Source organism: Crocodylus porosus, unplaced genomic scaffold, assembly GCF_001723895.1.
Source record: "Crocodylus porosus isolate Cpor-Errol unplaced genomic scaffold, CroPor_comp1, whole genome shotgun sequence".
Classification (NCBI taxonomy): domain Eukaryota; kingdom Metazoa; phylum Chordata; order Crocodylia; family Crocodylidae; genus Crocodylus; species Crocodylus porosus.
Genome location: NW_017728931.1, coordinates 132,767,494 through 132,794,423, shown reverse-complemented (window position 1 = coordinate 132,794,423; position 26,930 = coordinate 132,767,494). Strand labels below are relative to the sequence as shown.

At 43.3% G+C, this 26,930-nt stretch overlaps 1 protein-coding gene and 1 long non-coding RNA gene across 2 annotated transcripts in view; one reads left to right on the top strand and one right to left on the bottom strand.

The window, feature by feature from the left end:
- FAM107B (family with sequence similarity 107 member B) overlaps positions 1-26,930 on the bottom strand; it is a 78,018-nt gene that overhangs the window by 37,078 nt on the left and 14,010 nt on the right. The gene's annotated exons all lie outside the window — the stretch shown is intronic.
- LOC109315789 lies at positions 7,941-25,727 on the top strand. The gene is made up of 3 exons (XR_002102611.1): positions 7,941-8,083; positions 16,201-16,202; positions 25,716-25,727. It is a non-coding gene; the product is annotated as an uncharacterized LOC109315789 (long non-coding RNA).

The following is a 26,930-nucleotide window of genomic DNA, read 5'->3' as shown; positions in this document are numbered from 1 at the left end:
ACAACGCCCCCCCACCAGAAGCTGCAGGTTCCTGTAATCTATTCTGAACATTTTGACAAGAGCAGAGAAGGTCTTCCTCAGCAAAGTTCCTCCAAGCAGAACTTTCTACCTGAAACAGCCTGTGTTGCAAAACCCCTCTTCCTAATCTTACAGAAACATCTGCAAAATAAGTGAACAAACAGTGATGCATGCATGGAAAATCCCAATGACAGGAGGAAGAGGAAATATCTTTATGCATTTGGAAAGATAAACATTCAAACTAAAATGGAAATGGAGGAAAGATTATGACGCTGGAAAACGTCAGACTTTTCACCTGAAAACAAATCAGGTGTCAGAATAATTTAACACAAAGCCTTTGTAATATACTATGCTGTAAACATTACACAATGTAATCCATTTAATGAGGATGCTTTTCATGCCCTTACGAAGAGTTCCCAAGAGAAGAAAGTGCCCTCCTTTTGTCTGACTTGCTACCTGGCTCCAATTATGGGCAAGTCTATAGACCTGGAAGGGAATGCTATCTATGCCAAGATGGAGATTGCGCCTATTGCCTGACCAATGATCAGGATAACCACATAGCGCTCTAGCACAGCTCCACGGCATGGAAAGCACAAGTTAGTCATCAGACGCAAAGCACATTGAGAACCTCCCATCATCTTCTGCTTGGCTCACCCAAGTAACAGTAAGGAAAAGAAACAAAACACATGCACAAAAGATTTTTTTTTAAAAAAAGGCTCACCAGGTTGACTGAAGGTGTCCAAAGTGCAGATCTGCCACCAGAAGCCCTTATCAGTGAACACCAGACAGTTTCAGCAGCTCGCTGTAAAGTCTCCCAAGTAGGTGTATCCTGATTTTAAAATCTACAAAGTGTACCACTGCTGATATTGAGGAAATGGTGCCATGATATTCAGGCTACCACACCCAAATAACATTTGTTAGCTGAAATTTCAGTTCAGAAGAGCTTTTGCAATGTGAGCTGTATTTAAGCACATACTAAGTCCCACTGGAGTTAAGCCCACACTTAAGGGCCATCCTGAAGAGCTTTAAACAAACTTTGAGCTCACTGGCAGTGGAGGAAGAAAAAAATTAGATGCGTTTTTTTTCTCTGTGGCGTTTTCTTTCATAAACATACAAGGAAATGGGTATTGGTACAAGCGGAAAGGAAGATAGATTTACATCTCTCTATTTCAAAACAAAGTGCTAGCAGCAAAATATTAGCTTATAGACAAGAGAACAAAGGAAGTTACAAAACTGCTAATATTTCAAGAAACAGTTAGAACTGTAAATGGAGAAAATAAAATGTTCCTTGAATAAGATTTAGTAACCCAATAACACAAGTCAAATAGGTTAAGCACTGCATCTGTTGTTATAATTAAATTAACAAACTACTGATGGAATCGTGCATGTTTTCCCCTTGTGTGCCTGGGTGAAGATGCATTGCAAATACAGATATATCCTGTGCTATAAATACAAAGAGAAAAAGTCATCCATGGTACAACTCCATTAAAAAAAAAAAAAATCACTGAAATTAGACAAGGGAAAAGCTGGATTCAAAAATATATTCTTCCATATGCTGCATTTCAGAACAAATGCTCCATGGCTGTCTGAAAAATAGATCACAGTGTTTTCATTATTTTTTCCATCGATTCAGTTGGACCGGTCTAAAATGACTCAAAAATGTTTTATTTCAAGCACTTCTGATAAGGATTTTCAAAAGAAGAATTGGGGTGTGTCAGTTCCCAGCTACCCAACGAACTAGTCTTTAAATGTGTCTGATTTTTCAAAGTGTTGAACATCTGTCCTCGTATGATGAAGCCACTCTAAGGTAGCTGACAGCAGGCATGTAAGTGGTCTCAGAACCACCAGCCGATTTTTAATACCTTGGCCATAAATCCTAATTATTTAAAATAAAACTTAAATTAGGCTGAGATTATGTAATCCAGGCCTATGGAAAAAAACATTTCAGTCACTGCAGGGTCTGATCTTCAGCTGGTACAAGACAGTGTTGGTCTATTACCAAAAAGAAATCTATCTATCTATCTAGACCAATACTGTATATATAGTAAGTATAAGATATAGTAAGTGTATATATAACAAGTGTAAGATATAGATAAGATATCGAGTAAGTGATAGATCTAGATTTAGATCTATCACTTACTCTTAACTTTTCCTCTTATTCTACTAGCTGAAGACCTGACCTCACTGGGAACTGGCATATTTTACAATACTACAATTCAACATGGACTCACATAAAGTGAAATACATATGCACATGCTTACAAGAGCATGGCGCTCTAGTTAACATGTGCCTGCTGTAACAGTGCTGCAGGAAAGGATGTTCATTTCAAAACAAAAATGCACCCACAACTCCCTCCAGCCTGCAAATTATTTGGCTCAAATTTAAGGGCTGCCAGAAAAAAAGCATGGTTCTGTTTCATTAGCTGTCTACAGCAACGATTCATAACCAAGATGCCGTAAGATTGCATTAAGGGAGGAGCCTTGGGGTGCCACGAAATGTTAGAACTGCTGGGTGTGCAAACACCTACATGTGGTTCACAAAATAAACCAAAACATTTCAAATAGGAATCCAGAGTGTCAGAAACACTGACCTGTTCTGGTCTTTCTGTGCTCTTTGCAACAGAAAAATTACTCTATTGCTTTTTCGTACTCAAAAAATGCATGAAAGAGAAGAGCTGACATTTTTCAACAGGTGTCTTGTGTCTGAAAAGGTTGAGAAGCATTGGTCTGCAAGCAATAAACCCAACTAATAACGTTAATTGTAACCTTTCCCCCACCCCCCCAAAAAGGTTTTGAGCAGAGTTATTGAATGCTTTGTTTCAGTCAAAGGAGATTTCAGTTTAAAAGCAAGAGGTATGCACAGCTTTATCAGGGAACCATTCTCCATCCTCCCCCCACCCCGCAAATTTTGTTCTGCCTGCCAGGTGGTGCATTTCTAATGCAGGTGAATAAAATTACTGCCTATCAAAAGCTGGAAAGTGGGCAAGTGGGACAGATCCACAGCTACAGATTTAGAAGGGGTGCAGAAGAGAAGATAAAGGAATGGGACCTAATAGTCATTAAGAGTCTCTGATGTGTAGTCTAAAAGGACTCTGTGCATGATACTGACTGGACACTAGGCAGAGCACCTGGAAAAAAGTTTCTGCTCGGGTCTCTGGAGCAGTTTCCTTCAAGTCGTTGTATCCCAGGTTAAGAGCTGAGGACTGACAGAGGCAGCAGGATCTACATTTTACTCATCTCACAGGCCAGGGGACACGGAGTTTTCCTGGTATGCTATAGCACTGATCCTTTCCATTTCTCCTGGACGGCACGATTCTCCCTTAGCCTTTAAATGTTCCTAGCAGAGTCCCTTTGCAGCTGCAATCACAGATGGGGCACAGAGGAATTAGTGTGACTTCATACAGAAATAACTCCCACTCCGATTTCCTGTCAGAAATCCACAGGGATAGAAAATGATGCTGTCAAAGGGTGGCAAGTTCCTGTGCTCCACCACTCTGCCTCTAAAAAGCCAGGAAACTCAGCCAGAGGGAGTTTTCCTGGGAGCTGGAAGAACAATGCTGTGAATGCAACCCTCCTTTCACATAGTCCATCTCTGTCCCACAGTTTAACATGTTTTCAAACACCACACCAAAGATGAAGGGGACAACCTGACCTAAAATCTGTGCATTGTACACACGTGTACAACACACACACAATTCTGATCTAGATTCTAGACTCGGGCACTTTTTTTTTTTTTTTTTTTTGCATTTTTCACATTCTTCCTTACATGCAATTAGGCCCACAAATCACACTGCCCAACCCTCATCCTCCTACCAAGTTCTTCTGGATCATTTGAACTTTCCTGTAACTCTACATTTGCTAAGCCAAGGTTATTTTTGAGGATTTTCCCCTTTCAATGGTGCAACAACCAAGTTAAAGTGCATCAGGGAAAAGAAACACAACAGCTCCTTGGTTCATTTTTGTGCTCTGGCATTTTCATTTTGTGTCAAGAATAAATCCATTAATCTATCCTGGAATACAGAGATGACCTATTACTAACCAGCAGCAATTACAAATCCATGTCTGGTTTCTGTCCTTTTCCCCCCACTGCGGCCTGAAAATTAATGTCATTTGCCACGAACATTTCAAGTTATACCAAATGACACATGAAGGAAAAAAATAACATTTTAATAGAGCATAACTTCATTACTGCAGCTCTCAAATTATGTGTAATAGAATTAAATTCTATTATTAGTCCTGCTGCTCAGATCATCGCTCTCAATTACGGAAGTGAAAATAATTTCACTCTGAAATGCAAAATCCTGTGTTCTGAAATAATAAAAAAAGGTAAAAAAGTAAAGCCACTTGTTTTTCTGCTTTACAAATACCCAGTAATCATGCCATCTGTAAGTAAAAGCCAACAGCACACAAAAAGGGTATTATTTAATTACTCCATTCCTTTATGAACCACTGATGTGTAAACTATCTCCAGTGGTACTGGGGCATTCTTTCAGTGAACCACATTAGAGATGATGCAGTGATTAAGCTGGGAGAGTTTATAGGTTAGCATTCTTCCAGCATGGGACCTTATAGTTAAAATTCACTAAGAACTATTTCCATAACTCCTGGCCTACAAAAGGTGCATGACCCTTCTGATCTACGTTATTTTCTGCTATTTTTTACAACAGGCGAGTCAAACATTTTGGCCAGGGGCCAGATCCAGCCCACAGAGTTGTGTTGTCCGACCCATAGGGGCCAAGAATTTGCAGGCAGGGCCCACCACTGAAATCTGGGATCTAGCTGAGTTTGAGTCAGTGGTAGGGGGGCAAGGGACCCTATGGCATCCCAGCAGCCAGCTGTTTGATGCCAGGGGTGGCACCTACCAGTATGGCCAAAGCCCCCCGATGGTGAAAGTGGCAGGGAAGCCATGGGGTAGCGCCCTGCACCTGGTACACAGGGGTGTATCCTGTACTGCCAGCAGGAGTGAGCAGGGCACGCCCAGCTTGGCAGCCAGCATCCTGGGGGACACAAGTAATAGCTCTGGGGGCTGAGCACGCACCATGCATGCCACTGCAGGAGCCAGGGTCAGCCTGGGCGCTGCTCTCCAGGCTGAAGCTCTCCAGGCGCTGCTCTCCAGGCTTGAAGCTCTGCCCCAGGCTAGTACAGACACCCTCGAGCCCCTTCCCTGTCTCTCCCCCCCACCCCTGGGTCCCTCTGCTCAGCAGGGCTCATGACCAGGATAGAGCTGCTGCCACCACAATCCCGCCGTGTGTGTCTCCACCATTGTGGAGCCATTTTGTTCCCCTCCTTCCCCCCAGTCTGGCCTTTGCTCCTGGGCTGCCCCAAGCGAAACCCCAGCCCAGGTGGCTGGGAAGGTGCAGTAGGATTACCCCCTGGCTGGGATGGAGGCTCTGGAGGTCTCGGGCCATGGTAAGCCATGAGCAGGGGGGGGAAAGCTTGGCAGACCTTGGCTGGGCTCCCTGCCAGTAGGAAAGGGGAGGAAGCGGGGTTTCATCCCCATCTGCCTGAGCCTGCTGTCCCACGCCCCCACCCCCTCCGCTCCAGTGGGGAAGAGTCTGGCCGCTCCACCTCTGCCAGGCAGACTGGTCTGTGTCCCCAGCACACCCAGGTGCATCCCCAGCACACCCACCCCCTTGTCAGCCAGCTATCACTGCTTCAGACAGAGAGCAGAGGGGTGGGGCAACCCTGCTCTGCTCCAGCAGACAGCCCAGTCCAGGCCTGCAAAGCATGCTGGGGTGCTGGGGAACTCTGATTTAACTTGAACCAGGAAGGGGTTCATCACACGTTTTATAAACCAGTTTGATCTAAACAGTTAAGTGTGAAACTACATTCAACCAGGTTTATCTTAAACTAGTTTGGGCCATTTTGAAACTGGTTTATGTGCACTGAACTTCTGTCCTGTCACAGGTTTCAGTCAGTTTCTGATCACTTGAACCAGTTTATGTGCAACTTCTGTCCCTAGCCCAAGTGTTCACGTCTCAGCGACCTGCATCTGACGAAGTAGGCTGTTGCCTATCAAAGCTTATACCTCTCTCAACAAGTTTGTTTCCAAGGGACTATGCTGCCCTGCCTTCCAGTTTCTCATACGCTAGGATTCACTTCATTAAAGACTTTAATAAGCCAAATATTTCTGATAGAGGAATCGGGCTCCTGAAGAGCCAAACTCTGCAGGCCTGCGTAGCGTAGGCAGCCACAAATATACTTTATTACAGATGAAACACTGAAGGACAGCGCTCCACACAACTCTTCCCTGTTCAAAACTGCACTTCTTTGCCAGGTAATTCATTAAACTATCAAACAATCCCCATTCATCCTACACTCATTTAGAAAAACAGCAAAACAAACAGGGTCTCAGGATGCTGTATAGAAATGTACCTAAATTTACTACCATAAAATGCATACACTTGCATACAATAATTGTATGCATCCTATAATCACTCAGTATCCTGATCCTGGACAATCAATGTCCCACCCACCAAAGGCTTTTCCAGGACAGTTAAGTCTGTTTCCCATCAGCAACTGGTGTTGGACTTCAGTAATAGTACCATAAACTGAAAAAGCATCAGGGGAAATCTTAAGAGGTTCCTGACTTCCTAGTGGGCTGAAGTAATAAGATAATGTCTGGGAGCTCCCCTCCCCTTCACTTACTTGTTTCAAGTCACGGTGCTTTGTGCACTGGAATAATTGCAGTTTTCAAATCATAAAAATTACTTTTCCTCACCCAGTTGGCTAAAATATATATATATATATATATAACATTTCTCCAATTTCACATCTGGTATGAAAAGTTTTCCATACGCTCAAATTCCTTTATCCAATACATGTATGATTATGAACAGATAGTATTTTTACTCTCTGTTTTTAGCAAGCTAAATATGCCTCTTACTGTTATCAAAGAAAAGCAGCAGCAAATACAGATTTTGAACACCATTAGATTTATGATGGCCATTATCCTTCTCTATAATGGCTTGGACACATTTTTCAAGCTCAGAGCAAAAATCAAAGCCCACAGAAAGATGAACATCATGGGTCCAGTCTTCAGCGAGTATAGGTTAGTGTAGCTTAATCAACTGGCCCCATGCATTTCTGTTGCCAGATACCTAGCTAAAAGAACTGGGTAGTTGTACTCATGTTTCCTGTTAGAAAGAGTGAAATGCCTGCTTAATAAGATCTTTTGATTTGGAGAAAATTCAGTTAAGATGCATAATGAAGGTGATAGAATGCATTTAAAAAACACATGGGCATAAGGTGCCATTAGCCTTAAAAAAGATCAGTAAGGCGTCTGAGATCACTAGTGATATCTATGACTTCAAACTATTTGGCTGCCCCAAGGAAGGCAGGAGGAAATTCTAAAGCCAAAACACACAACATACAGGGAACTGGCTGCACAAGACCTGCAGGACTGCTGGATCTAAACTAACAGGCTTGGCACTGCCAGAACCCCAGCGCTGGAGAGTCGGTTCCAAAGTGCTACTGCTCCGTTCTCTTTCGGTGAAGGTGCTGTACCATGTTATTAGCCTATCAGCACAGGAGCAGAAACATAACATGAGTGCACAAAATACTTCCTGCAGGTTACACTTGGCAAAGCAGTTCGTTAATTCAAGGCTGCTTTATGGCTGCTAGCATTGTATTTTTCCCTATTCAGTGACATACCTGTCAATAACTGGGAGACGGTTGTGCATTTAGGAGAGGAGAGCAGCAAAGAAGTGTTACACAAGATATAGATGCACAAGGGCGGCTACGGACAGAAGTTACACATAAACCGGTTTAAAGTGATCAGAAACTGGTTAAAACCTGTAACGGAATAGAAGCTTGGTGCGCATAAACTAGTTTCAAAATGGCCGAAACTGGTTTAAGATCAGCCTGGTTGAATGTAGTACCAGACTTAATTGATTTTGGGTCATACTGGGTCAAACTGTCCCAGACCCCTTCCTGGTTCAAATTAAATCACAGTCCCCTACATCCCAGCATGCTCTGCAGCCATGGGATGGGCCATGCTGTCTGCTTGAGAGAGTAGGGCTGACCCCACCCCTCAGCTCCCTAGCTGGAGCAGTGAGGGCTGGCTGGTGGAGGGGGCGGCAAACTTGGCTGGAGATGCAGCCCAGTCTGGGGAGGTGGAGGAGGGGGGCAGCTGCCTCCTCCCAGACAAACCCTGGCTCAGGTCTTAGGCCAGGAATGGGGGTTAAACACCCCTTTCCCCGACTCAAAGTTTACTGCTGGCTAAAATTTTCTCCGATGCCTTATCAAGCGTGTTTGTGCCCGAAAGCTTGCAATTAAAGAATTTTTTTGCAAAAATTTTGTTCGTCTAATAAAAGATGTATCATCTCTACTACGAGTCCCAATTGCCTTTTCCTCTAGGCCAATACTACCACCTGGATACCTTATCAATTCAAATGGTTGTATCCTGGCTACAACCTGGATACCCTATAAAGTCAATGCACTTAATCCAACAAATACTGAGGTTCATTGCCCGTATAAATTATTTCTAAAACAATGATCTAGGAGAGCCACGCTGTTTCAGGTTTTGCATACAAGAAACCAACGTGTGCTGAACAAAAGATGGGCTCAGCTTTCCTTCCAAAATCCATCAAATAAAGTGCCAAGAATAAAAACAGGACGGGAATTACCACACTGCAACAAACCAGCATTCCTTCTCAGCTCTCACTGTGGCTAACAAGACATTTCAGGGAAAAAATGGTAGAAACTCCGTTTTTGCAGAACAGAAGGATTTCCTGGGAAACGACTGGAGAGAATTTTGGGGGTAGAGGTGATATCTTTTATTAAACCAACCAAATATTTGCATTTTTTTTCTTTGCAAGCTTTCAGGCTGAAAGCTTGTAAAGAAAAAAAAGGTTTTGCAAGTATGTAATTGGTCTAATAAAAGATATTACCTCTATGCCTGTGTCCTTCAACCAACACAGCTACAACCAACATCCCTGGAGAGAATTTAGCATTAGTACGACATCTGTCCCATCACCATGGAAGTGTATTGCTCTCCTACAATTCTGAATCCTTAAAATTAAGGTGAATTAAATGAAAAAGTTCTTCACAAAATGTATCCTTGTAGATAATGTAGGAAACACAATCAGAATGGCTGAGATCAAACTTTATTATCACTGTGTCCTGAAAATATAAATATTCAAGTCAAGAAGTAGCAAAACACAGCTGAAAATTAAGTTTCAATTTGAACTTTTTTACCCCATAACAAAAGTAGTTCCTGCAATTGCTGTAACTGACTGACAACAGAATTAAAAATTTAAAAGAGATAAATTTAAAGAGATCTAATTCTATTTATTTACTTTGTATGTTTGGTAAAACTCAGGGTACCTTGGGTTCTGTGAAATCCTTGCGATGGGATGCTGCTCAGTATTAGCACTGTTAGGTGTGCGAACACTTACAGATTATTCACAAGATAAACCCAGAGATCCCGGGGGGATATCTCTGTAAGCAGGGAAACCCTGGTTTCCCTACTTATGGAGGCACATCCTGGAAAAGTGCAACCCTGTAAGAAAAGAGAGTCAGGCAGGTGCTCCCAGGGCTTGAGGGGCCAAACCCCGTGCAGGAATTCCCAGGGCACGCAAGACCAGGCCCCTCCAGGGGAACACAATCACCTGTTGTCCCGCAGCATCAATGGGCAGGACAACAGATGATGCATTTTGCCCAATAAAATGGATCAGCTGTGCCACTTCATTTACAACACTTATTTCTATCCTAAGAGCTAGTTAGTAGCAGACTTACTGAACTGAAGACAAAGAAGGGAGGCACATGCACAGAGAGGAAGGGGAGAAGCAAGTGTCCGGGGTAATTCTCAAGTCTATTTACTCCCCTTCCTGACAGGCTCTTATAAACTGTTCACTAGGGTGCCCCAAGGGAGGACAAGAAGCAATGGCCATAAACTGTTAGAGGATGGTTTTGGGCTGGATGCAAGGAAAAACTTGTTTATGGTAAGGGTGACCAGAACCTGGCATCGACTTCCCAAGGAGGTGGTGCCATCCCCAACCTTGGAAGTCTTCAAGAGGAGACTGGACAGACACCTTGCTGGGATCATTTGATCTCAGCAGTAATCCTAACCCAGAGAAGGGGGATCAGACTCAATGAACTTGCAAGGTCCCTTCCAGCCCTTCATTTCTATGATTCTATGGAAATTTCAACAGAGCACCAGAAAATTTCGTATGAATCTCTTTAAAATTTTTAAAAAGGAAGACCAGGCCACAGCATTAGGAACGAGAATTATGGTTTAGTTCCACGACATTCTCCTCACATTCTGCTACGGGCAAGCCCCGCTTAACGCAGTTTCGCTTACCGTGGTTTCGCTTAGCACTCAGTTTTTCCTTAGTGCTCGGAACCAATTAAGAGCGCTAAGTGGGGGTAGCCTGCACGGGATATTGAAAGAGAAAACACATTCCCCTTCCCCCATCAGTGAAATATTCTGTAACAAGGTGCTATATAAAACAAAAAGAAAAACTTTGTTCCTTCTTTCACATACCAGCTATTTCCCTCTACCCCACTCATCTGCACAGACATTTATACAGCCTTGTAATAATATGCCATTGCATTTTTTAAGGTACTTGCTCCAAGTTAAATGGTCCTCTTATCTGCTTCCACTGAACAGAAGCAAGACCAGAGGTAACACACCATCACAGAATGCAGGCGGGGAGAGAGGGAGTACAGTTCAGGAGCACAGGAAAGCCAGCCCTTGGTTTCTTCACTTGGGTTAGCAACTGCAGACACACCCCTGTCTCCTAGTAAGCAAGTAGTCATATGTTTTGATTCATCAACCATGTGGGTTAAGTGCATGCACAGGCAAGAATTCACCAAACATATCATCAAACCGTATTTGTCTGAAAGATGCTTTGGGTTTTAGACATGCACACACACAATGTGTTTGTCAAGACTTGAAAGCAATTAAAAGGCATATACAGTTCATTTTTTTTGTGATCAGTTTTAAGTAACCTAATGGCATATTTTAAATCTGCAAGGAACTTCTGATGTCACCACAGCTTTTGTCTACATAACCATTTTTTTCCACAGCTTTGTCCTTCACACTTGGGAATGTCCATATATGCATAGGCATTTCATCTCCTGGAATGACTTATTTTGGCAAAAGCAAGCATCTTGTTTCTTTTGCCTTACAACTGTCATCTTTTTAAAAAGAAACTGAGAGAATACATACCTGCAAAGACCTTATAATACTGTTAGCATCTATAGGAATAGTCATCATAGGTACAGTACTGGATACACTGGCTCAAACACATAAGGTGTCCAGAAGTAGAACACGCTACTGCAGGACATTGTTGATGTGATCATACCAATCTTTTGATTAATTTTTGCAGTAGGGAACAGCAGAGATGGAGAGGCATAAACGACAATGCTCATTATCCTTTAGATAAGCTAAAGAAGGAGTCTTCCGTTAGCCCTGGAGGGTCTGTTCAGAAGGAAGCTTAACAGCCCCCTGGGAGGTATCTTGCTTAGCTTGGTCTGTGAAGAGGTCCATGTTACTACGCTTCTGACACTGAAGCAAGCTCATGTAAAGGTACCTCATGTATCTCTATGTACAGCTAGCCTTTAAGAATTTGGACCACAAAGCGGGAAAAAAAAAAACTAAGCTTGTCATTCTGATTAACACTACTAGCCCCTAACGCATGGAGTTCCCTAGCATTCTCACACGCAATGAAATGATTTGCCTCCAGTAACTTCTAGATGTACACCGATACATTGGTCCACTATCAAAATCGGCATCGATATAAAGAAAATTGATTGTATTGGGGGGAGAGGGGGAAGCCTTATATACCCGATAATTTGGCCAATAAGTGCCCGTGCATGCGCACAGCTGCAGCGCAGCACACAGGCAGCAAGGAGCACAGCCTGGCAGCTTGAAGAGCTGCGTGCAGCTGGTAAGTGTGTTGCGGTGGAAGGTGAGGCGGGGCAGATCAAGGTCCCCCGCAGTGAGGGAGGGTGTGGGGCAGGCGCTGGTCAGCTGGGGCAGGGCGCAAAACTGAGCTGCAGCTCATCTGAGGGTGTATGTGCCCCGGATCTGCACGGGGGTGGGTGGGAGGTGCAGTGCGCTGCAGCTGCGGGCTGGGGCCAGGTCTGCACCGGGCTCTTCCCAGAACATGGAGGCCGCGCTCAGGGCTGCGTTCCTGGCACATAGGGGCTGTGCTCGGTGTGGGCAGCAGCAGTGCTGGGAGGGTGGTTACGGGGGGCGGGGGGAGGAGGGGCTGCAGCCACCCCAAATTTTGCTGTCCCCCCGCCCAGCACCACCACTGCCTCCTGCCCTGCAATGCAGCTCTCATGTGCTGGGAAGAGCCTGGCACAGCCCCAGCCCACAGATGCAGCCCTCCCCCATCCCTGCCCCCCCACAGATCTGGGGCACATGTGCAGTCATGCCCTCCCGGGGTGCACGCAGGGGCAGGAACCACCCCCCCACTCCCATCCCATACTCTCCAGGAAAGCCACGGCTGAGTCCTGTATCTCGTCCGAGCTGGGCGGTACCTGTCCCAGCCCCACAGGGGGCTTGATCTGTCCCCCCACACCTCTTCCCTCACCTCCCCATCCACTATAACAGACTCACCAGCTGCATGCAGATGTATGGGAAATCGGATCAGTATTGGCCAATGTGCCTCCTTAAAAATCGGCTATTGGTATTGGCCCCCAAAATCTCTATTGATGCACCCCTAATAACTTCCTACCTCGGTGCTGCCGTGCATGTGAAATTCTCATTTGTTATATTTTCCCTCTTCAAAAGCTCCAATGCATGTGTCACTGAGGTAGGAGACCAACCTGCTGAAATATTAAATCCCTGACAACTTAGAATTAAAAAAGTATCCAAGGACAGTAGAAACTAAAAATCTTCAAATGTATCATTTCAACAGAAAATAAATGCGCCATAAAAGAAAGTCTAATTAAAAGCCTGTTAGATTCAGTAGTGCACAAAGATATTATCATGTAGGACAAATGCAATGCCTGTCTTACAGCCCCTCCCATCACATTTGCAAACTTATCTTCACAGCACCCCTTATCTTCATAGCATCCCTATTTATACAAGGAGAACAGAGAGGGACAGCCAGATCAAGCTACCTGCCCAAAGCAATATGTGAATTTGGGGCCGAGGCAGGAATTGAGCCTCCACTTCCCAAGTCCCAGTCCTGAACCACAAGATCATCCATCCTTCTTGCTCTGAGCTACATCACCAATCCTATGCCCCGTGCTGTACCCCAGCAGGGATGACTAAACAGCATTCCAGACCTCTACTTTTACCCTTGGATTCACAACACTTGCTTACAGAGCCCTGCAGTTGTTGTTGTTTTTTTTTATCTTTATCGTTTTTGTAGCTTTATATATAAATTATATGAATTACTTTTATAGTTTTTATACATAATAAAACTGTACTGGCAAGTTCTGTTTTTCTCCTCGCTCTCAAAAAAATAAATAAATTTGTAGATATCTTGTACAGTGATGGCAATTAGCCAGGGACAACCCATGTGATTAAGAAATGAATGAGCTTCCAGCCTGTAGGACCACGGTCTTAAAAAGATCCTTTTCTCCAAACAGAAAAAAAATGGTGTCTTCATTTTGGAAAATTTTGCTAATAGATTTTTCAGTTAATTCCTGTAACAAGCAACACCTTGCCAATAACATGAGGAAAATTCTTTCCTTTAAATACAGAATATAAAAAGCAAAATTTGTTAGGCTTGTTATAGTACCATGGGACTCTGTGACCTCAGCATTAACCTCATGAGATCACCTTTTCCTCTTTCGTGCTCTACAAAGGCTAATATTTCCTTTTTAAGCTCTTGCTCCATTATACACTTTATTTCAACTGAATTAAAATATGAAGTTGGAAATTAATAAAGCACATGTAGAGCCAACATTATGCAAGGAGAACAATTAACTTTTAAATATATAACTTTTTTAATGCCTCTAAAGCAGTCCAGTACTGATTCAGCAATTCTGATTTACAAAGTGCATGCGTCCAGTACTAGAAGCATGGAAGTAGAAGTGTTAAGTTACTGCTTAACACAGCTGATTAACAGGAGGCTTCCCTTGCCCATAAACTCAGCCTAGAAAGCTGTTCACAACTTTTATGAATGCAAGTCCAAGTAAATGAGCACTGAAAGACTACTCTCTGCAGTGTCAATTAATTAAATCCTGTGTCTGCAAAGGAAATACTTTAAAACTAGAAAAAGAAAGTTAATGTTTCACACTGGGTTAAGAGTCACCACCGTAGGGATTAATCTTGAGAGGTTCTGAAAACTTCACCTCTAACACTAAAAGTCCGACCTTTGCAAAGCAAGTTCACGTGTTCCACTAAACTTCCTCTCATGCTGGCTAAATTGTGCACCCCACGGTGACAGAAAATCTACTTCCGATCACATGCACACCAAGACATCACAGACTCGGAGATCCACTTCCATGCAGGAGGATGCTACAGGTGACAGACTCAAGTCATTACCAACAGGAAACCCCTGCATGTCTGCACATCCACAGCAGTCCTGAGCCTGGGTACTAGCACATTTCTCACCATCTCCATTCCAGCCCCTAACACTTAATAACAATAAAAATACCAACTAACTTCTCTAAGCAAGGTAAATGATTTTCCATCCATTTAAAGCACCTCCCCCTTCCTCTCCCCCACCATGTGAAATACTTACCTTTTGGACCTGGAAAGCAGAACAGTTATCCTGTTTAAACACTAGGCTCTTAGTTTCTGTGGGAAACTCCTACTAATTCACTCTTCCAATGTGTGCACCAAAGTCTTCTGCTAAGTGCAAGTAAAGTGTCCCCTGTACTCAGCTGCACCAACGTAAAATGTGGCCTAGCACTTGTGTGCTCCGCAATCACCCACGTAAGCTTCCCAGCTCCCTCCCTAGCAGGAACTGCGTTTGCTTGCTAACGTCCACTGCTGCGGGTTAATGTACATGATGTTTTACAACTCAAGACCAAGGAAAATGCTACTTGGTCTACAGTTGTCTATCCCTACATCCCCACTCTAGAGCCTGGCTCTCATTTGTAAATGAGTCTCCAACTACCTTTAATCTGCTTTAATCAAGCCCAGAGAAGGATTTTTCCTTTTGAAAAGGTTAAGGAAAAAAAGAATATTTCTGATCTCCATAAAAGCATTTGAGGCTAAGTACTTTGTACACATGAGTTTCATGTGGCACAGTTATAGGAAACAAGGGATTTACAATGGAAAATGTTGATGTGATCTTAACTACTGTCTACAGCTGCAGGAAAACACTGGCATTCCACTGGAAGAAAAGAGGGTTTACAACTCAGTAGTCTGTAAAAGTAATAATAAAATCATAAAAATTCACACACTGCTAGTCGATTCTGATGAGATGCCCGTTATGTTGTACCACTGCCTGCGCATGAACTACAGTCACAACAGTCCTGAAGACAGTCTAATCCGTATCTGCAGCTGTGACTGTCACCAAGATAATAAGGAAGTGGCCGAGAACTGGGATAGTGAGAAGATAAAAGAATCTACACTAAATTAAAATTGATTTTTTTTTTCTCCAATGAATAAATAAGGACACTAGAATCTACCAAAATTAAATCCCATTCTTTAAAGTGACTTTCATTACAGTCCCAGTGGAGCTGAATGTTTGCCATTTGTCCCTCGGTTGCTCAGTTATCTGCTGCTTGCTTTTGAAGCCTAGCCTTTTCCTACTACCAGTGAGTTATTTTCCCCACCCTCTATCCTTCATCCTTGGCAAGCTTTTCTTTTTTGTGCCTGTTTCCCATTCTAGACATGGGGAAATGATCAAGTTTAGAAAACCAAGGGTCTGTTCCTGAGAAGAGCCAAGCTTCTGGATGGCTCGGATTGGGTCACTGCTGTACTTTACAGCACATTTATGGATTCCATCCTAGATTTGGGTTCCGCTCTAAAAACTTTCCATTGACTTCAGCAGGTCCCTCAAATTTTAATGAATACCAGCCATCACTTTCTCCAGATGATTAATTTATTTCTGGAATAAAGATACTGTACTTTGCATCAGGCATGGCTGTCCTTCCAGCTTAAAACATCAGTAATACCATTCTATTTTACTTTTCACTACCTGCCAATAGTTCATGTTCTACTGAAGGAATTTCTTCATAAAAGTTATCCCAGTTCTTCTTAAAAGTTATCCCAGCTATTTCCTAGAGATCTGAATGTTACTGAAGATAGCCTTGAACATGGTAGACGTTTCCCAATTATCAAAATAGTTCAAAAGAAAGGGGAAACAATCCAACCAAGACTGCTTTTTCAGCACTTCAGAAAAGTATCAGAATTGTATAGAAATGTAAAAGTTTTCCGGGACAACTGGCTGCTTAAGAGCAGGTGGAAAAAATGACAAAAATAAAAATACATCCTCTTCTTCTAGATGGACCATTGGTCTGACTGAGTATGGCACTTCCCATGATCATAGCTGAGGCATACAGAGACATTTTTTAAAGCATCTAAGATTACAGAAGGATTTGCATGATTGCAAATGTTTATAAGAAAAAGAAGCATGGATCTGATAGGAAACCAGCACAGCATGCAGCTAAATGCAGATGTGAAGATGCAGAACTACAGAATGTGTATGACTGTATGTAAAAGGAATTAATCTAAAAATAAAAAGACTTTTTTTGGTAAAGACATGACTGCAAGCTGGATATTAAAGATGCTCAGGTATTACGCTGCTTTAATTGAAAACAAGATCAGAACAGTTTCTCATTTAATAAGCATTTTCATTTTTGCATCAATGAGCCTACTCTTCAAAGCAGAAAGCATGCACATTTTAATTGTCCTTCCATGGTGTTTAAGAGACAACGAAGGAGTGCTCTGAATGAGTGGTTCACCAACTGCAACTATGGACAAGAAAATCTACAGACAAAAATTCTACTGAAATCACTGAAGTCAATGGAAAGATGACTTCCGAACTCTGGATAAGACCCATGTCAGACAGTAAGGAAGCAATTCCAGTCTAGAAACAAATGAATATTGTAAAAAGTGTAAAGACATGACGATTGCAGGAGTCCAGGGGGAAAAAACAAAACAAAACAAACAAACAAAAACAAAACAAAACAAAACAAAAATCAAGCCCTTATGTTAACCAGAGACACCAACAGGGACTTGGAAACGGTCACGTTTTCAACAGTATTGTTATGATGTGATGACCATCACCCACTTTTATACAGACCAACAATGGTCAGGAGCAGAAGGGGAGCCAGGACTCCACATCACAGGTGTAGGCACCCTGGTGCAAGTCTGGACACTGTGGTACTAAACTACAGAAATTAAAATGTCAGACCCTGAAACACCTTGGAAGCCTCATTTAGAGAGAGGACAGAGATGGACTTTTCTCTGTGGCCATATGGGACAGGCCTAGGAGCAATGACCTCAAGCTGAAGCAAAGGAATTTGGATTGGAAAGTAGGAGGAACTTTCTGACCAATTAGGAGAGGAGTCAAGCATTGAAACAGGCTGCATAGAAAAGATGTGGACTCTCCATTCCCGGAAGTTCTCAAGAGCGGGTTGGACAGACACTTGGCTGGGATGGTTCAGTCCGGGATGATCCTGCTTGAGCAGGTGGCTGGTCTAGATGACTTTAGGAGACCCCTTCCAGCTCTACTTTCCGGGGACCCTATGATCCTAAGATGTCCCCTCTATCTCTGATAGCCCTGCGTTGCCAGTCTCCATTGCATGCCTGTTAACTTTTATAACACAATTTTGAATTATTTTTTCAAGATGGCATGCACTCCCCATAAACATCTGTAAAGCATCTTCTCTATTCTCCCACAAATGTCCTAAAACTCTCCTTTGCAATGATACCTACAAAAAAAATTTGACAGCATTAGACTAAAGTTGTATTAAAACTACTGCATACCATACTGAACAATATTGTGACTGTTTCCTTATACTGTACTGTCCAATCTCCTCTCTATATCTCTTTTTTGCATCTGGTTTTATATGTAGTCTTTGATCTTCCTGATAAGAGAGACTGTTTTGGGTTCACTGTTCATACAACGCTCAGCACTGTGAGCTCTTGGGCCATGATTTGGGCTACACCATGACATAGCAAGTAGGATGTTCCTTGCTCATTTATGACATATCCAACCATTTATGTTTTAGGCCCAATAAGAATTCAAGGCCTTATTCTAGGTCCTATATCTCTATTTCTACACACACACACACACACTGTTAATAAAAGAAATCAAGAGTCTATCATTAGAAAACACCTTTAGATGGTCTATTCTGGTTTGTAGATTTAATTACTTTAGCAAACATGCCTCTGGTTTTTAAACAGGCAAAATGTAGACAATACATCAAGTCTTATGTTAGCTACACATGCTTCCAAAGCATAGTTCAAAATTAATTCCTTTCTTCTTGGTCTCTTTTGGTCAACTTAATCAAATGTACATTGGATATTTGATTGAAGTTCTCCATCTCACTTTTTACTTAAGGGAAAACATCTCTCTCCAAGGAAAATATTCAGTATATGAAAGGCACAAGAAACAGGATAATTACCCAAAACAACATACAGAAAGGAGCAATAACACTGCTGTTTCCTATCGTCCATGGAAAAAATAAAAGAATCAGACATGGTTTGTTTTCTCCAACACATGAAATGTGCCAGCACATATTTAGAACTAAATCACTTACACCATGAACCCAGACTCCAATTTGAGAAAGTACGTCAGCACATGCTTAATTATCATCGACTTCCATATGTCTTTACCATTTTAGACTCAGCTGAGGCTTTAGCCTTACATCTGTTTACAGCACTGATGAGGACCAAGGGGGGGGTGGGAGTGCAACATGAACCACTCTGCCGCCTTATTAAGGATACACTCCAATGGTTACACATACAAGAGCAGGCTAGCATTCAGGTAAAAAAGGTCACCCTGCCCTACCTTTTGATGTCATCTGAGACCAACTGATTCAGCGAGGCATGCGCTTTCCAAGGCAACAGCCTACTTCATTAGATGATACAGAATGAAGTGGAAGAAATTAGCTTCCACCTTGTGGGCTAAAAAGGACCCAGGTAAAAATGACAAATAATACATACTTGAGGAATCTTTTTATTCTACAAAAATCCAACCCTACTGTCCTGATCCCGGGGTCAGGATCCAGCAGGACTTGAGGGATCTTCAGGAACATGGTTGAAATGTTTCATATGAAAGTTATTTTTTGCCAAAACAATACAAATACATGTCAGTCAAACCATTACATTAGATTCATGCTCAACTCAGCTATTTGCTCCATCAGAAAAAAAGATCTGGAAAAAAAAAAACCTGTGGCATTTAAACTTTTTCAAAACACGATATTTTGGTTTTTCCATTCAAAAATTACATCAATGGTGCACACATGCACAGACGCATATAAACACTTCATAAAGGTGCAAGGCACCACGAAAAGCTCTGCCTGACTTGATAAGGGGCACCCACTGCAGATGCCAGGTTTGGAGGGCTGCTGGAATTACCCCCACCTCTTCAGAGTCTGCGCTCCAGCAGCATTGCCATGTTGGGAACCCCAAAGCAGTCCGCTGCTGCTGCTGGGTGTCAGCGGTAGCTCAGCCAGGACAAATTAGGAGTTCCCAGCATGGGTAAGAAAGCTTCCCCCCCACCTGCTCTGGAAACCTGCACATTCTGCACCCGTGCCCCGCTCTGTTCTTGCCCACTCATGCCCACTGCAGGGTTTGCCCCGAGAGCCACCTCTGCTTTTTACACCACTATCTAGGCCATCCACGACTGCAACGAAGGAACTTAGCTAAAGGGGAAAGAGAGTCTAGGAAACAGCTGCTCTATATTACATGCTCCCTCACACCATTTATGATAACTTTTGCACTGCTGCCTTAAGGAATTAAGGTCTGTAATATCTGGAAGGGCTAGGGAACCCTAGGCTGACTGATAAGGCTGTGCAAAATTTCGGCACCTGTTTCATTTCAGAGGTGTTTAGGACTGTTTTGGTGCTGATTCTGAATTGAAACAGAAGGCTCCAAAACAAAATGAGGCATCTCCGAAACAGATTCGGCCAAAATGAAACAGGACAGGGATACCCACATGCTCCCCGCTAGCCCCAGAGGTGAACCGGACCGTTTCTGGTCCACTTCTGGGTCTGTTGATGAGCGTGCTGGGGAGCCCCCCGCGTTCCCGTGGGACGCTCCATGTGCCCCAGCACTGCAGCATTCGCCAGCTGCCTGCTACCTAGAGGCATGTAGAAAAAACATTTAAAGCTGTGTCCGTGTCTGAATCAATTCGGAGAGATTAAACGGTCCTCTGATTTCATTCGAATTCGGAGATTTGGCCACCAAATCAAATCAGCAACTGAAGCTCTGCACAGCACTACTGGCAGCTCTATCAGCCAAACATTGAATGATTTCTTTTGGCCCTGCCCCCTAGTAAAGAGTTACTTCCCTGACACCTGATGTGGAAGAAACGTGACTAAAATAGCGTGGAAAATGTAGAGAAAGAAACAAGCATTCATTCATTGCAGAAAGCATGAGAGATTTGAGAACTAAAAGATAATAAGCAGTCATAAATTTTAAAGGCATGTGAAGTTGTGTATAGAAAAGTCAAGTAAAACAGCCAGAAAAAAAAAAAAAGCAACTATTCAGCTTTCAAATTACAGTATAATGAAATAGGGATTCACTTAAGTTTTAAAAACATCAGAGGATTTCAAATCATTCCCCGTTGGGGGGGGGGGGGAAGAGGCTTTCAAATTGATAGTGTTCCCTTAGATATCATCATCCCACCTCCCAAAAAGCTTATGTCTGCACATTTCCTTCATAGGAAACATAAGGGGTGCAGGAAACGAGGAACAAAATTTAGAAGCAAAAAAAACCCCACAACTGTCATATAGGGCATTTAGTCAACTAAAGAACTTTTGTAACAGACTGATCAGGATCTCACAAATCCAAAAAAAAAGTGAATTAAATGACTTTAACAAAGTCTCCAATAAAGTCTAGTGCATGCTTACCTTGGAGAGCCCAAGGGAATCAGATTTAACAAGACAGACACTCAGTATTTTATCCTAGAGTATTCAGTGTTTTATATGGTTGTAAGTATTCCCTCACTCCATGTCATGAGATCATGTGTATGCACTACAGATAAATTATGCAATTTTTGCCAAAATCAGACGTGTCTCTTTATTTCCACAGTGATTGAAAAGTATTATTCCATTCATAGTCTGTTATGTCCAAATTTGGAATAAGCCATGCTTCCACATGAAAGCCTGAGCTGGAATGGATATTTAAGCCATTCAGCAAGGAGTTTAAGTCTCCCTTTATGACAAGTTAAGTGGTTTGGTTAAGTAATATGTCTTTTTCCCCTTGAAAAGCTACTACAGCAGAACTAAGGTAAAAGTGTTTTTAAAATAGTCTGCGCAGACATAAAAGTATTTTGCAATGAATTTAGCAGTTGAGATTGTTTCTTAAAAGCTGTAAATGCAAGGAGTTTCGTTGTCCCGTTTGGAGAAGGAAGGTTTTCATTAAAGAGATATGAACTGGTTCAACGGTAATTTGAGCATAGTATGATCTCATTGCATGCTACGCCACAATTAGCAAGAGACTACAGCAACGCAGCAGCAGTTTGCAACTAAACAATTTCACAAAACACCAGGGTGGGCTAAGGAAATGAAAGAGCAGACAGACATATCGCCCCCACCTTCTAAATAATCACAGGACAGTACTTCAGCGACTCCCTTGGAAAGAGCAGCTCCTCATTTTCAGAGTTGCAGATTCCAGTGGTGTTTAAATACAAGTTAAACAAGACACAAACCAGAAAATTTAACGGTGAACTTGGGACAACTGATGGATTTTCTTGTCTCCTTCACCAGCAGCTCTGGGAGGATCCCCACTCTGTGGCTTAGTGAAGACAGAAGCAGACCACCATGATCAGTCACAGCTGCCCATGGCACCAGTTCCGTGGCTGTGGCAGCTGTGCACACACCTCTGCACGCATGGCCAGGAAAGCGCCTGGGGCAGCACAACCATGGCTCCTCTCCCACCATCGGCCCAGAGGCACCTGTGCAGCTGACACAGCCATGGAGCTGGTGCCAGGTCTGTGGAACCAAGTGCAGCTGTTTGCAGCCTTCCAGCCGCCTGCCACAGCTGCCCAGAGCCCGGGGCCAGCTGTGGAAGGCAGCCAAGAGGCTGCAAACAGCTGTGCTGAGCTCCAGAGCTCCAGCACTGGCACCGTAGCAGCAGCAGGTGCATGTGCAACTCACAGTGCATGGTGGGGAAGGGGCTGGGGCTGTGCAACCTTGGCTCCTCCCCCCCCATCCACCCAGAGGTGCACGTGCACGGAGCCAGTGCCAAGACTGCACAGCCTGGCACAGTTGTCTGCAGTCTCCCGGGCACTTGCTGCAGATGCCCAGAGCACAGGCTGGGTGAAGCAGGTGGCGGGGAGGCTGCAAACAGCTGTGCTGGGCTCTGGAGCACCCACTCCATGGTGGCAGCAGGTGCATGCATGGCTCACAGTGCATGGTAGAGAATGGCCGAGGCAACACAACCCCAGCCCCTGCCTTGCCGTCCACCCAAAGACATGCATGCAGCCAGCAAAGAGGATCAGGCCCCCTTGTGGCTCCCCCATCTCACATGCCAAGTCAAGGTGTGGATGGAGGTCGGGGTGATTTTGTCACTGCAGCCAAAAATGCTGCCAACCCCTGTATAAGACATTTTGAAACAAGTGGTGGTAGAGCACACTCGGCCCAAGTGACTGTAGAACAAGTAGTCCAAGGGCCTCCTTTTGTTTGTGCACAGACATATCATTCAGGGACAGAAAAGAGTAACAGGCTGGCAAAAACCTGCAGCCAGGGTCTCTGTGCATAGGTGACTGCCGGCCCACAGGCAGGATCGGAGGTATGGGTTTTGGAAAGTGTCAGACAAAGTGGTTTTGTATATGTAGGAGCCTTCCATCAAGCTGGAGCAGGCTGAGACTGCCATGGCCTCGTAGCCTCGTGCATCTATGCAGCAATGCTTCCAAGGCCCCTACAAGACAGCCTTCAAATGGCAAACAGTTTGAGTGCTTCTAATTCTTGGTCATCTATCTCGTCTCAGCTTTGCCATTCAAGTATCTCCTGGAATAGTTTGGTACCACTCGGTTCTGCCTCAAGGTGACAATAACAGTGTAACAGGCTTCCTAAAAACATGAAGCTATCAGGAACTAGAGAAATGTTCCATTTCAGATAATGTACCCAGGGGCAAGACCTTTCTTCTCGCCAAGATTTCTGCAAGAGGCAGGAGATGCTCAGAGCCTGGATCTGTGGCTACAGCATCACCTGCTTGGCCTGGGGATAAAATAGAATCTGAGTGCAGTAAAAGGGAAGACAGTGAGAGTTATTATTACTTCCCTCCTTCATCAATTAATTCCCCACCATTACTGTGCATTCTGGACAAAATTGTCCGGCAAACAGCATCAGGCTGGATTCTCTTACCAAGAGAGAGGGGGCTAGGCTAGGCAGGCTGTTCCCTAGGACTACTCCACAAAACAGCTCCAGGGAAAGAAGAGTTGGGAAGATGCTTTCTTAAATGACACGGGGGGCTGCCAGGTCTGGCTAGAAGAAGTCCAGCTGTCCAATGCCAACTCAGACTGTTTAAATCTAGATTTCTCAATGATGTTGAAGAAGACGGTGAATCAAAAGCCAGATTAAATTGCTCAGGAGTCAGGAAGGAGAAGGTTCAAAAAGTCTGCCACATGGGAAAAAACTAATAAGAGAAAAAGAAGCTGCTGTTAAACGCTAAAGATGGCATCATGTGCAATGCAGATAGAAGACAGCATGGTCTTTTTCAATTAATTCTATGGAAGTACCACAGCAAGCTTTACAATTGTACATACAGGGAATTTTAAATGCGTAGGTAAATTACCAAAAAAGGTACGATGGAGTCTGAATAACCACTACCTGGATGGGTAGTGAATATTTGCTAGCACATAAACTCTGACATAAGGGCATGGAGTAAGTCACACAAAGCACCAATAATTACACTATTAACAAAATATTTAAAAAAACAAAAACAAATTACAAATAGCAGCTGCTAAAGAGAACTCCTCCTTTTTAAATTACATGGGCAAAAGGCCATACAGTACATTTAGTCTACTTAAGTTTTATGAAACTCGTAAGTGATACATTTCTGACCCCCTTCTTTTTTCAGTGAGGAAAAATGCCTTATGATCTCCCTCTCTCTCTCTCATACAGGGATAAGTAATCCTTAAAACACTAACACTGCAACGTAGAGAGCAGCAATGTCATATTAAAAACAGAGTTTCATCAATTGCTGAGCACTTTCCAATACTTTGCCTACATACAAAAGTTGTTTCACTTCAACTACATATGTACAGGTAAAGTAGTATAATCCTTCATTACACCCATGGGGATGACAGCATATTCCCACATAGGAAGAATGGCTTATACCAGGATAACAACTTTTACATATCAATTTAACTGCATCCACACTAGGAATTATACCGATACAAATATACCTTTTCTTTATTCATGTATTATGTTTTTTTAATAAGAAAGAAGAGGATAAGGAGTTGCATATCAGCCCAGAGAAGTAAGAAAGCATTTTACAGCAACACTGACTTCAGCAAAAGCTGACAGAGCTCAAAACCTGAACATGACAGTAGCTAAAAAACCAAAAGCTGGATTTTTTTTCTGGGAAGGGGGGGTGAAGAAAAAAGAAAAGGCCAAACTTAGAATTTCAGGTGATAAAAAGTGTTTCAGCCACTCTTTGGTAAGCAGGCACATGCATGATCTTATCTGGTGGTAAATGAAAAGGTAGTCTGTCCCTCAATTAAAGGGGGACAAACTGTTTAAGAATTTACCATGGCATAAGGGCATACACATGGGCAATTACCAGGAAGTATCCAGCTTGACGCTTCAAATTCACATTCTTGCTTATCTCGTGTAACTTGTTTGCATGTCTATACTTTTTTCCAACTACTGAGTTGGTCTAATAAAAGATAACACGTCTGTCCAAAGAACTTTGCCTGCCTACATGCAAAAGATGCATAGGATGGGGTAGAGAGAACTGAATGCATCTTGCAGGTATATACCAACGAAACCTTGTTTTAGTGTAGAATACCATTCAGTTACTAGATTCATGGACTGTAAGGCTGGATGTCTTTGTACACTGGGAAGAATTTCAGATAAAGGTGTGCCCCCCGGTAAGTAAAGGTGACCAAGCTGTAACAAACTGCGGGCTACAGTTGCAGCAGTTTACTATAATAAATGGCACGTTAAAGAACTGATCCCGCATATCAAAACACACCCTACTCTGCATTTTCCATTGTGGTAGGATCTGCTAATCTAGTTAACTGACTGGCTAATTTTTGAGTCAGGACACAAAGTCCAGTGGATTTTTTTATTTTTTATTTTTAAAGGGCAGTAATTTGAAATGATGTGGGTTTCCTTCCAAGTCTTCTAAGACTATTTTTCAAAACTTTTTTAAAATTTAATGTCAATGACTTAACAGGAATAAGACATGCATGTAGTTTATGCAGGGTAGTAATAAATGAAGAATGCATTTCTAAGTAGTGAGAGAAGTGGAGGTAGGCACACGTGTTTTTTTCCTTCTCTGCGGTTTCATCAGTTAGAAAATGAGCCAAAATGAAAGTAACTACTCTTTCCTGTGCATGCTACCCAATGTATAGCAGTTAAACCATGTTAAAAGGAAAACAATGCAGCCACTTTTGTAAGACGTGTCAAACTGAACAACTACGTTGAAGTGTTAAGAGGTGGGAGGAGACAATCTAGAATATCGTGTCATTGCAAACATAGTAGTTAGACTGGCCTGACGGGAGTACCAACCAGAATATAAAAGACTTGCTTTACAGCAACCTTAGGTGTTCTCCTGGTCGCAAAATGCAAACAAGAAAAGGTGCTGTTTCATAACCAAGAAGCAAATATGAGGTTTGACCTGATCACACATTCAAATAAAGGAATGTGTTTGCAGTGGTACACGCTGCCAACACTGTAAGCAGGCACTCCCACAAAGCTTCCCCTTAACCAACGTGGAGTCCACGGGCTTCCAAGAGGCGAGAAGTCAGGTACAGTCAACACACTTCCTCCCCACTTCGAACAAAAGCCATTGTCCTCCCATGGCAGGGTCCCACTCTGCAAAGAACTAAGCACTAGGGCTGTGCGAAATTTTGTCGAGTGTTTTGTTTCAAAGCTGTTTGTATGCATTTCCAGCTCGAAACAGCGAAATTGAAACAAAACAAAAAGCATCAAAGCAGTTTCAAAACAAAATGAGGGCAATCGAAAAGTTTCAAAACATTTCAACTTTTGAAGGAGCCCAATGGTGGGAGGCAGGGGAAGAGCCAGGGGTGCGCTCCACAGCCCCACGTAGCTCAGCCCAGCGGGGAGCGCAGCCCTGGTTTTCCCTGCCTCCCGGGTGCGCTCCATGGGGCTGGCGGAGCTGATCGGAGCACAGTCCGGTGGCAGGACATGGGCAGAGCTGGGGCTGTGCTCTGCCTCCCACCGCCGAGCTGAGTGCCATGGAGCCAGGCGCTGGGTGCACCCAGCACCAGTCCCAGGCGACAGCAGCAGCTTCCCATCATATGGCGCAGATCCAGGGGCCCGCACCCCCAGAAGGAGTCCAGCACAGCCCTGCAACCCTCCTGGGGGCATAAGCCCCCAGAGCTGCGTGCCAGATGACAGGAGGCTGCCGCTGCCAACAAATTTTGCTTTCAAGACTTTGAGATGCAGAGAAACCTCTGCACCTATCTCCTTGAAACCTGGCAGACTTCATGCCCTCGGAAGGGACTACCATACCTGCAATCTGCATCTGAATCAGGCAAGAAATGACAACATTTTTGGCATTTTCATGATTCCCCATTATAGCCAATGGGCAAAATGTCAAAATGAGTCAAAACAACGAAACAGTTTTGACTAAACAAAATGAGACAGTGCTTCAAAATGAAATGAAATGAAACACTGTCCCTTTGA